The following is a 7,395-nucleotide window of genomic DNA, read 5'->3' on the forward strand; positions in this document are numbered from 1 at the left end:
GGTATCTGATTACATTACTGATAAAGTTTCTCTATCAGTGATTCCCAATGAGTACTTTCCTAGGGGGTATCACTGAAGTCATCTGTGTGTACGTACTAAACTAAACTAGTTTAAAAACATAGAAATGGCATCCACACATAGAACGCATAAAAACCTATTTGGAAAGGAAGCAAGCCAAAACTAATAGATAAAATGTTTAGATAGCTTAAAGGAAGGGTTTGCCCAAAAACAAAAATTCTGTCATTTTCTACCCACCCTTATGGGTGCGCCCCGTGTACAGAGGACACAGCTTCTGTACACGTGGCACGCTCTACCTATTGGGCTACAGTTGAAATAGTTAGCTAGAAGTAGTGGATACATTACTGGAAGAATTGAAGGATAAAAGGTTAAAATAGCTACTGGATACTGGTTGATTTGTCCAGTTTTTGCCACTCTAAGCAGTGGAATAATAGTGCTAACTTATTATTATTATATTATAATTGATCTACTATCTACTTCTACCTTTACGGTCCACTTTTATACAATTATTGCTAAAATACATGTAGCTTAAAAATCAATTCAAATGAACACATTTGGTAACACGATAGGTGGAGTCACTGAAGGGGTACGTCACACAAAAAAAGGTTGCAAACCACTGTTCTCAATGTAAGAGGATGAAGAAATAAGTAACTCATTATGTAGCTTAGCATTAAAAAAAATCCTGAACTATAGTAAAACATTTAAAATACTGTACAAAGTGCAGATGGTGGAATTGCATAATGAAAAATTCTACACTCCCTTCTTTCATAAATCCAGTGGGAAAGTTGGATACTAAGTAAAAGATACTTGACCTGTTATGGGAAGGGATTTGAACGATTAGATTTTCCACTCCATAAACTTTTTCATTATTACAGTTGGATTGTGAGAGCTTTGGGCTACATGATTGCAGCCTCCGCCAAAAAACAATCTATCACAAGTTCCTGGAGAAAATTAATATCTGAATTAGCTTTTATGTCAAAAACTGTGGAAGTGCCTCATTGCTCTGCATGCTACAGTACAGTAGGTCATCCAGCATGACCTCAGACCCACCTCGGTGGTTCAGCCCCTCGGCTCATTAACCGCTCACACCTATTAGTCCATGGTGATGAAAGAAAGGGCAGATGCATCAGAAAGAGAAGATAAAAAAAACAAAGGACATTTTCTTCAGGCTGGGCCACTTGTAGGGATGATGTAGCTGGTTTTCCCCTTTCCAACACAAAGCCCAGTACAGTATATCATGAATTCCATGGGCTTGACTCAAACATCCCCCCTCCTCTCCCCTCATCCAGTGGACTCTCCCAACAACCCGGTCGTTTGTTACTGTTGGGGGGGAAGTGATGTCAGTGACTCACAAATTGCTACAGTGGAGGGAGGCAGAGGGGGATACGCCAGGCCAGGACACAGCCTATCTGATGTCAGAGAAAGAGAGAATGTGTGTAATCTTGCTTTTTGATCTTTGTTAGGTCCCAAAAAAGTCCACTGCCATTGTGGGGTCCAAAAGCTTTGTGGGGACCATAATGCTGGATCATCATTAAGTTTTAGGAGACTTGGGTTACAGTTAGGGTGAGCATTAGGGTATGGTTCCAGGAAATTAATATTAATTAATGTAATGTCCCCACATTGTGATGAAAACAAGGAAATGTGTGTTTGTGTCCATATGGTTGATTTCCTTGTAAACTGCTATTGTGTCTGGATGACATTGCTGTGACCTCATCAGTTCCTGTGGTCATGTTTTAGTCTGAGTATGATTCTGGACCAGGTTTCATCCTGACAACTCACTCTGCTGTGGCCACCTTAAGCATCAACTGACGCACTCTAAATAGTAATTGGTCTGCATCACTTGACCATGGAAATGTCTTCATTATCCAGGACACTTCCAGATAACATATCTACTTTAACCACTGCTGAGGAGAGGAAGAGAGTTTTTTACATGTTATGACGGTAATCATGAAAACATTTTTTGAGCCGATTGGATAATATTTATAGTTGGATTAATACATGAGTGATCAACAGAGAAAGCTTCATGACTTTAATAATGGATTTAATGGGATCTTGGACTTTATAAGGTCCTTCTTAGACAGTCACTACATTGGTCACTGTAAATTGCATAATATGGGTTTTTCTTATGTTAAAGGTATAGTTGGTAATGTTGGAGAGCTAGCAAGATTTGAAAGTGGCACCTCGTCTAAGCTCCACCCCCTTCTCCCCCTCCCGTCAGTGCTCCGTCCAAAGCCCCGCCCCCACAAACTTGAACGCGCAGCAGACAGTCGTCAGCAGGGCAGAGGAGAGCCGTTAGCATTGGGCTAATACAAGCTACAAAAGTAGCTACGTTGGCTAACGTTACATATTTCATGAAAATAACAAATCCCCAAAGCAAAACAAATAATTACCTGTCCAACAGAAAGACAGCAACCTCTGCATCACTTCTGGAAGTGCTACTTTAGCTGCATTTTCTCTGCCATCGTTCTCTTGCTAACTGTGCTAACTCTTCTTCTTCTACTGTTGTTTTATGGCTGTTGGCAAACAACTGTTAGGTGTGCATTACCGCCACCTTCTGACCTGGAGTGTGGATCTCCTGCTAACTCCATATGCAGTGTGCTGAATATATCCGGCAACACGTGACACGTGATGAGTGCGCGCAGGGAGGAGGGGGGGGGACAGAGGGGGGTGCAGGCAGGACGAGACATGAAGGCATCTGATTGGTTCTTTCAACTCGGACCGGGAGGGAGGGATTGGTCAGAGTCTTTACAGGCCTGCAGCTGCCACAGAGGTCTGATTTATTCCCTTCCTTTTTCTGAACACATTATGTATGGACTACTCTCAGGGTGGGAAGACCATTTCACCCAGTATGACAAAAAGTGTTTCTGAACAGGATTACCAGCTATACCTTTAAATTAATGAAATGTGTGTGTCTCTGTGTGTCATCTTGTTCTATCTTTGAGGGGTCCTAAAAAATCCTACTGTGGTGTGGGGCCCGACAACTCTGTCGCGACCAAAATGCTGGATCTCATATTAGTTATGATTGGATAAGGCTCCAGGAAATGCATATAAGTCTATGTAATGTCCCCACAAGTGACGAAAACAAGGAAATATGTGTGTGTGTGTGTGTGTGTGTGTGTGTGTGTGTGTGTGTGTGTTCATACAGCGCACAGTAATCTGCCTGTCAGGGTAGATTACTGAAAACATCTGATTTCCCTGTAAGCTGCTATTGTGTCTGGGTGACATTCCTGTGGTTTCATCCCTGTGAAGGTCTTCGATTACGGTTCCTGTGGTCATGTTTTAGTCTGAGTATGATGCTGGACCAGGTTTCATCCAGGCTACTCACTCTGCTGTGGCCACCTTAAGCATCAATTGACGCACTCTAAGTGGTCTGCGTAACTTTGCCATGGAAATGTTTTCTTTATCTTGGACATTTACAGATAACAAGTCTAACCACTGCCGAGAAAAGGATGAGAGGGCATACATTTTTTTCCACACTGTTTTCATATAAACATCATAGCTACCTTCTAGTTTACAATTCATAACAAAGAGAATCTTCAGTCAAAATTAATCAAAAAGAAAAAAAACAAACAAAAAAATAAATTAAGAAATAAGTGTTCATTGGAGAGAGCTTTATCAGCCCTTCATGACTTTGATAATGGATTTAATGGAACCTTGAAGTCTAAGGTCCTACTTAGAAAGCAGTCAGTACATTGGTCAGGTCACTCTAAGTTGGCATAATATAGGTTTTTCTTTTGTCAAATTCATATAATTTCCATATAATAATTTTCATCCCTTATTTTATGTTTTAATTCATCAGTGTACAAATAGTGGTTTTCTAAACTGTTATTAAATATTAGACTCACAGGGTTTTAGCCTTTAAAACCACCTTGATGCTCTCTATTATTACAGTAAACATCCTTTTCCTTTGTCTTCTGTGATATGGTTGAAAGCTCTGGAAAGAGCTATTTAGTGGGCCTTGAGTTGGGATTGTTTTACCAAAAAAAGATTTTCACAGTCAAGAATGAACCTTTATGCCATTGTGGACAATAAATCCTTCAATGAATGAAATCATAAGGAGTTTGTACATTGAAGGTGTGATTTGTAAGAAATAGCCAGAATTTAAAGGTAGCTCCAAATCTATACAGGGCAGTCCACTATACTGGACTAGTCTTTACTGTAGACCTAGGTTACTGTAATCTTTGGCTGTAGCGACTACCTGCCAGTAAACATGTATCTTGTAAGCATAGCTTCAGTTGATATATCTGCAACATAGAACAGAACAAATCTGATGAAGCACCATGCAAAACACGTAGCTTGCTCCTTGTTGATTTTAATGTAATTGTGAATAAAATACTGTCAATTGTATCCTGCTGTGGGCTGGGATATTTTTTTTTTTTTTTGCTGTGTGTGGGGTATCCTCTGTTTTTTACTGTACATAGACGGCTTTGACATCGCATGGACAACTGGTGCATCTCCATCTGTTAATGAAGACAAACATAAAAAGCTAGTAAGTAGACCTTGAGCTGTCATTATCATTTTCCTCGGTACAATGTATAAAATCTCCATATGAAGATAGCACTAACACTGATTTCTGTAAAAGAGCCTTCTCTTTGTATCTATATACCAATCAATAAAACAATCACACGTCATTTTTTCACCTTTTAAAAATATTTTGTTCAATAAACGATGAAAAAGTACAAGTCTTGGTTTGTCTCTACATCATACAGTAATGGGACTTTCCCAATTTGTTTTCATTCATTCTCTGCTGGGCCCTTTTACGTGTGTCCTCCCTGGATACAGACACACTGATAGTACTGATCCCACCATGAAAATAATGTCTGACATGTATTGAAAATATGATAATTTTGCCAAGTAAAATAATGAACTCTCTGAAAATACATGTAATGAACCCTGAAACTATATTAGTGTAGTTTTATAGGTGATATTAAACATAGAATTGTTTATGTTTTCCTGGGTTTATTTTAGTTGTGTGCTTAAAATGGCTGTGAACCTTGTCTCAGATCTTTGAGCTCAGGAACAAACGTTATGAATTTCTGACTGCTCCTTGACTCATTACTGCACAAAGATTTGTCATGTTGCTCAGGAACATTACTGTAAGCAGGGAATTCTAATCTCACCATTTTTCCTCAGTAAGCCTCCTCTTCTTTCTCACCAACCATTGGCACAGATTCTATCTTCACACACTCCCTCACATATCCCCTAATTTCAAGCCTGCTGGAAATGACTTCACTCAGTCCGGTCACCCACAAGCTGAGCCAACCATATCCTTGTATGGCATGGCCTTGGAGCCCTCTTGTTGTCTGTCAGCAGGCTTCCCACCGCTCAAAAGATCAGAGATGTGCTTGTCAGACATTCCTCGCCTCCTGTATCACTATACAGCCTGCAATTAGGTATTCCCTCCTTCTCTCTTTCTTCTTTTCTCTCCCTCCATGTCAGACAGACACCTCCATTCATCCACTGCACAGAAAGCTGAATGCTGACAGGTACTACCCATTGTAGCGAGCATTACCTAATTATATATTTGTGCGTGTGTGGTACGGTCTAATCACACAGCAACAATGGCTGTTTTGTGCAGCTGTATCCAGGCATAACCAAGAACTGTAGCACTGTTATTGAGACCAGCTTTAATATATACAGATCCCTTCTGTTTGCTTTGGCACCTGCAGCACAAGTAATAGTAAGGAGGTGGATCAGCCATGCCTTGTAAAGTGACAGCCTTTTAATAGGTTTGGAGGAATCACTGTAGTTAACGGCAGGCTGTTATCACTGGGAAATGCACCCTAAATCAGCATGCTCCATGCTCTTAGGTTTACAAGCAGAAATGAGAGACAGAAGTTTGCATCAAAGTGTTTCAGAGACAATTCCTTCAGGTACTTCACTGAAAGAAAGAAGACTTGTGCTGTTGTTTCTGATACAGTCCATAACTGCTGCAGTGAGAGGGGGCTGCAAGTAACAAGTATTTTCATTTGTAACTGAAGAGGGTAATTAATTAATTAATTAATTATACACCGATTAAGCATAACATTGTGACCACCTGCCTAATATTGTGAAGGTTCCCCTTGTGCAGCCAAAACAGCTCTGACCTGTCAAGACATGGACTTAAGACCTCTGAGGGTGTCCTGTGGTGTCTGGCACCAGGGCGTTTTATAGTGGATCCTCTGGGTCCTGTATGTTGGGGGGTGGGGCCTCCGTGGATCAGACCTGCTCCAGCACGTCTTACAGATGCTCGATCAGATTGGGATCTGGGGAATTTGGAGGCCCGGTCAACACCTTGGGCCCTTCATTGTGTTCCTCCAGCTGTTCCTGAGCAGTGTTTGCGATGTGTCAGGGCACATTGTCCCACTGAGCGGCCACTGCCATCGGGTAGTGTTGTTGTGATGAGGGGGTGTACTTGGTCCACAACAGTGTTTGGATGGGTGGTGTGGGTCAAGTCACAGTGACATTCACATGAATGCCAGCACCCAAGGTTTCCCAGCAGAACATCGCATTGTGATGAGATGATCAATGTTATTCACATCACCCGTCAGTGGTTTTAATGTTTGTGGCTGATTGGTGTATGTCAGAGGTAGAAAAAGCACTTGGATCCTTTATGTAAAGGAACAGTTCACCCAAAAATGAAAATTCAGTTCTTACCTTAAAACATTTCTGGAGCTTCACAGCATGGGGGTGAACCATGCTGTGAAGCTCCAGAAATGTTTTGTTGTCTATGAAACTTCACCGACTTTCCATCAGCATGCGATTGACTGAATTTCCATTTTTTGGTGAACTGTTCCTTTGAGTGAAAAAATAAGTCAAACAAAGTGTAAAAATACTTGAAAGGTAAAGTCCTGCATTCAAAATTCTATTAAAGTCCCAAAGTATTATGAAAAAAATGACTTGCAAGTAGACAGTTTGCCCTTCTCATTATATTATACATAATATATATTAAATTAGGATTACCATTGATGCAAAAGCAGGGTTTTTTTTTGATGGTACAACTTTTTAACTTTTATAACATAGAAATGCATCATATATTATTTCAATGTTATGCACATTAAACCTGAACATGAAAATAACTAGCAACTACAGCTGTCAAATAAATGTCACATCCAAGGTGAGTCTTCAGGTGGCTTGATCTGTCAAAACCATTCAATTTACAAAATTAGAAAAGTAGCAACCTCTCACATTTTAGACACTAGAATCAGGGCATTTACAAGGCATGATACAAGTCAATTTACTAATAAATGAATTATGTTAAGCCTTTTAACACAAGTGACTAGATACAAAATGTCAGTTGTTCAGTCTATTCAGGCTTTTTTTTTTCACTCAGCAAAACACTTAAAGGAGATTAAACATTTCCCGATAAACTTCATCTGTAATACCGTAGCTTGACAA

Source organism: Pagrus pagrus, assembly GCF_965226575.1.
Source record: "Pagrus pagrus genome assembly, chromosome: 9".
NCBI classification, from domain to species: domain Eukaryota; kingdom Metazoa; phylum Chordata; class Actinopteri; order Spariformes; family Sparidae; genus Pagrus; species Pagrus pagrus.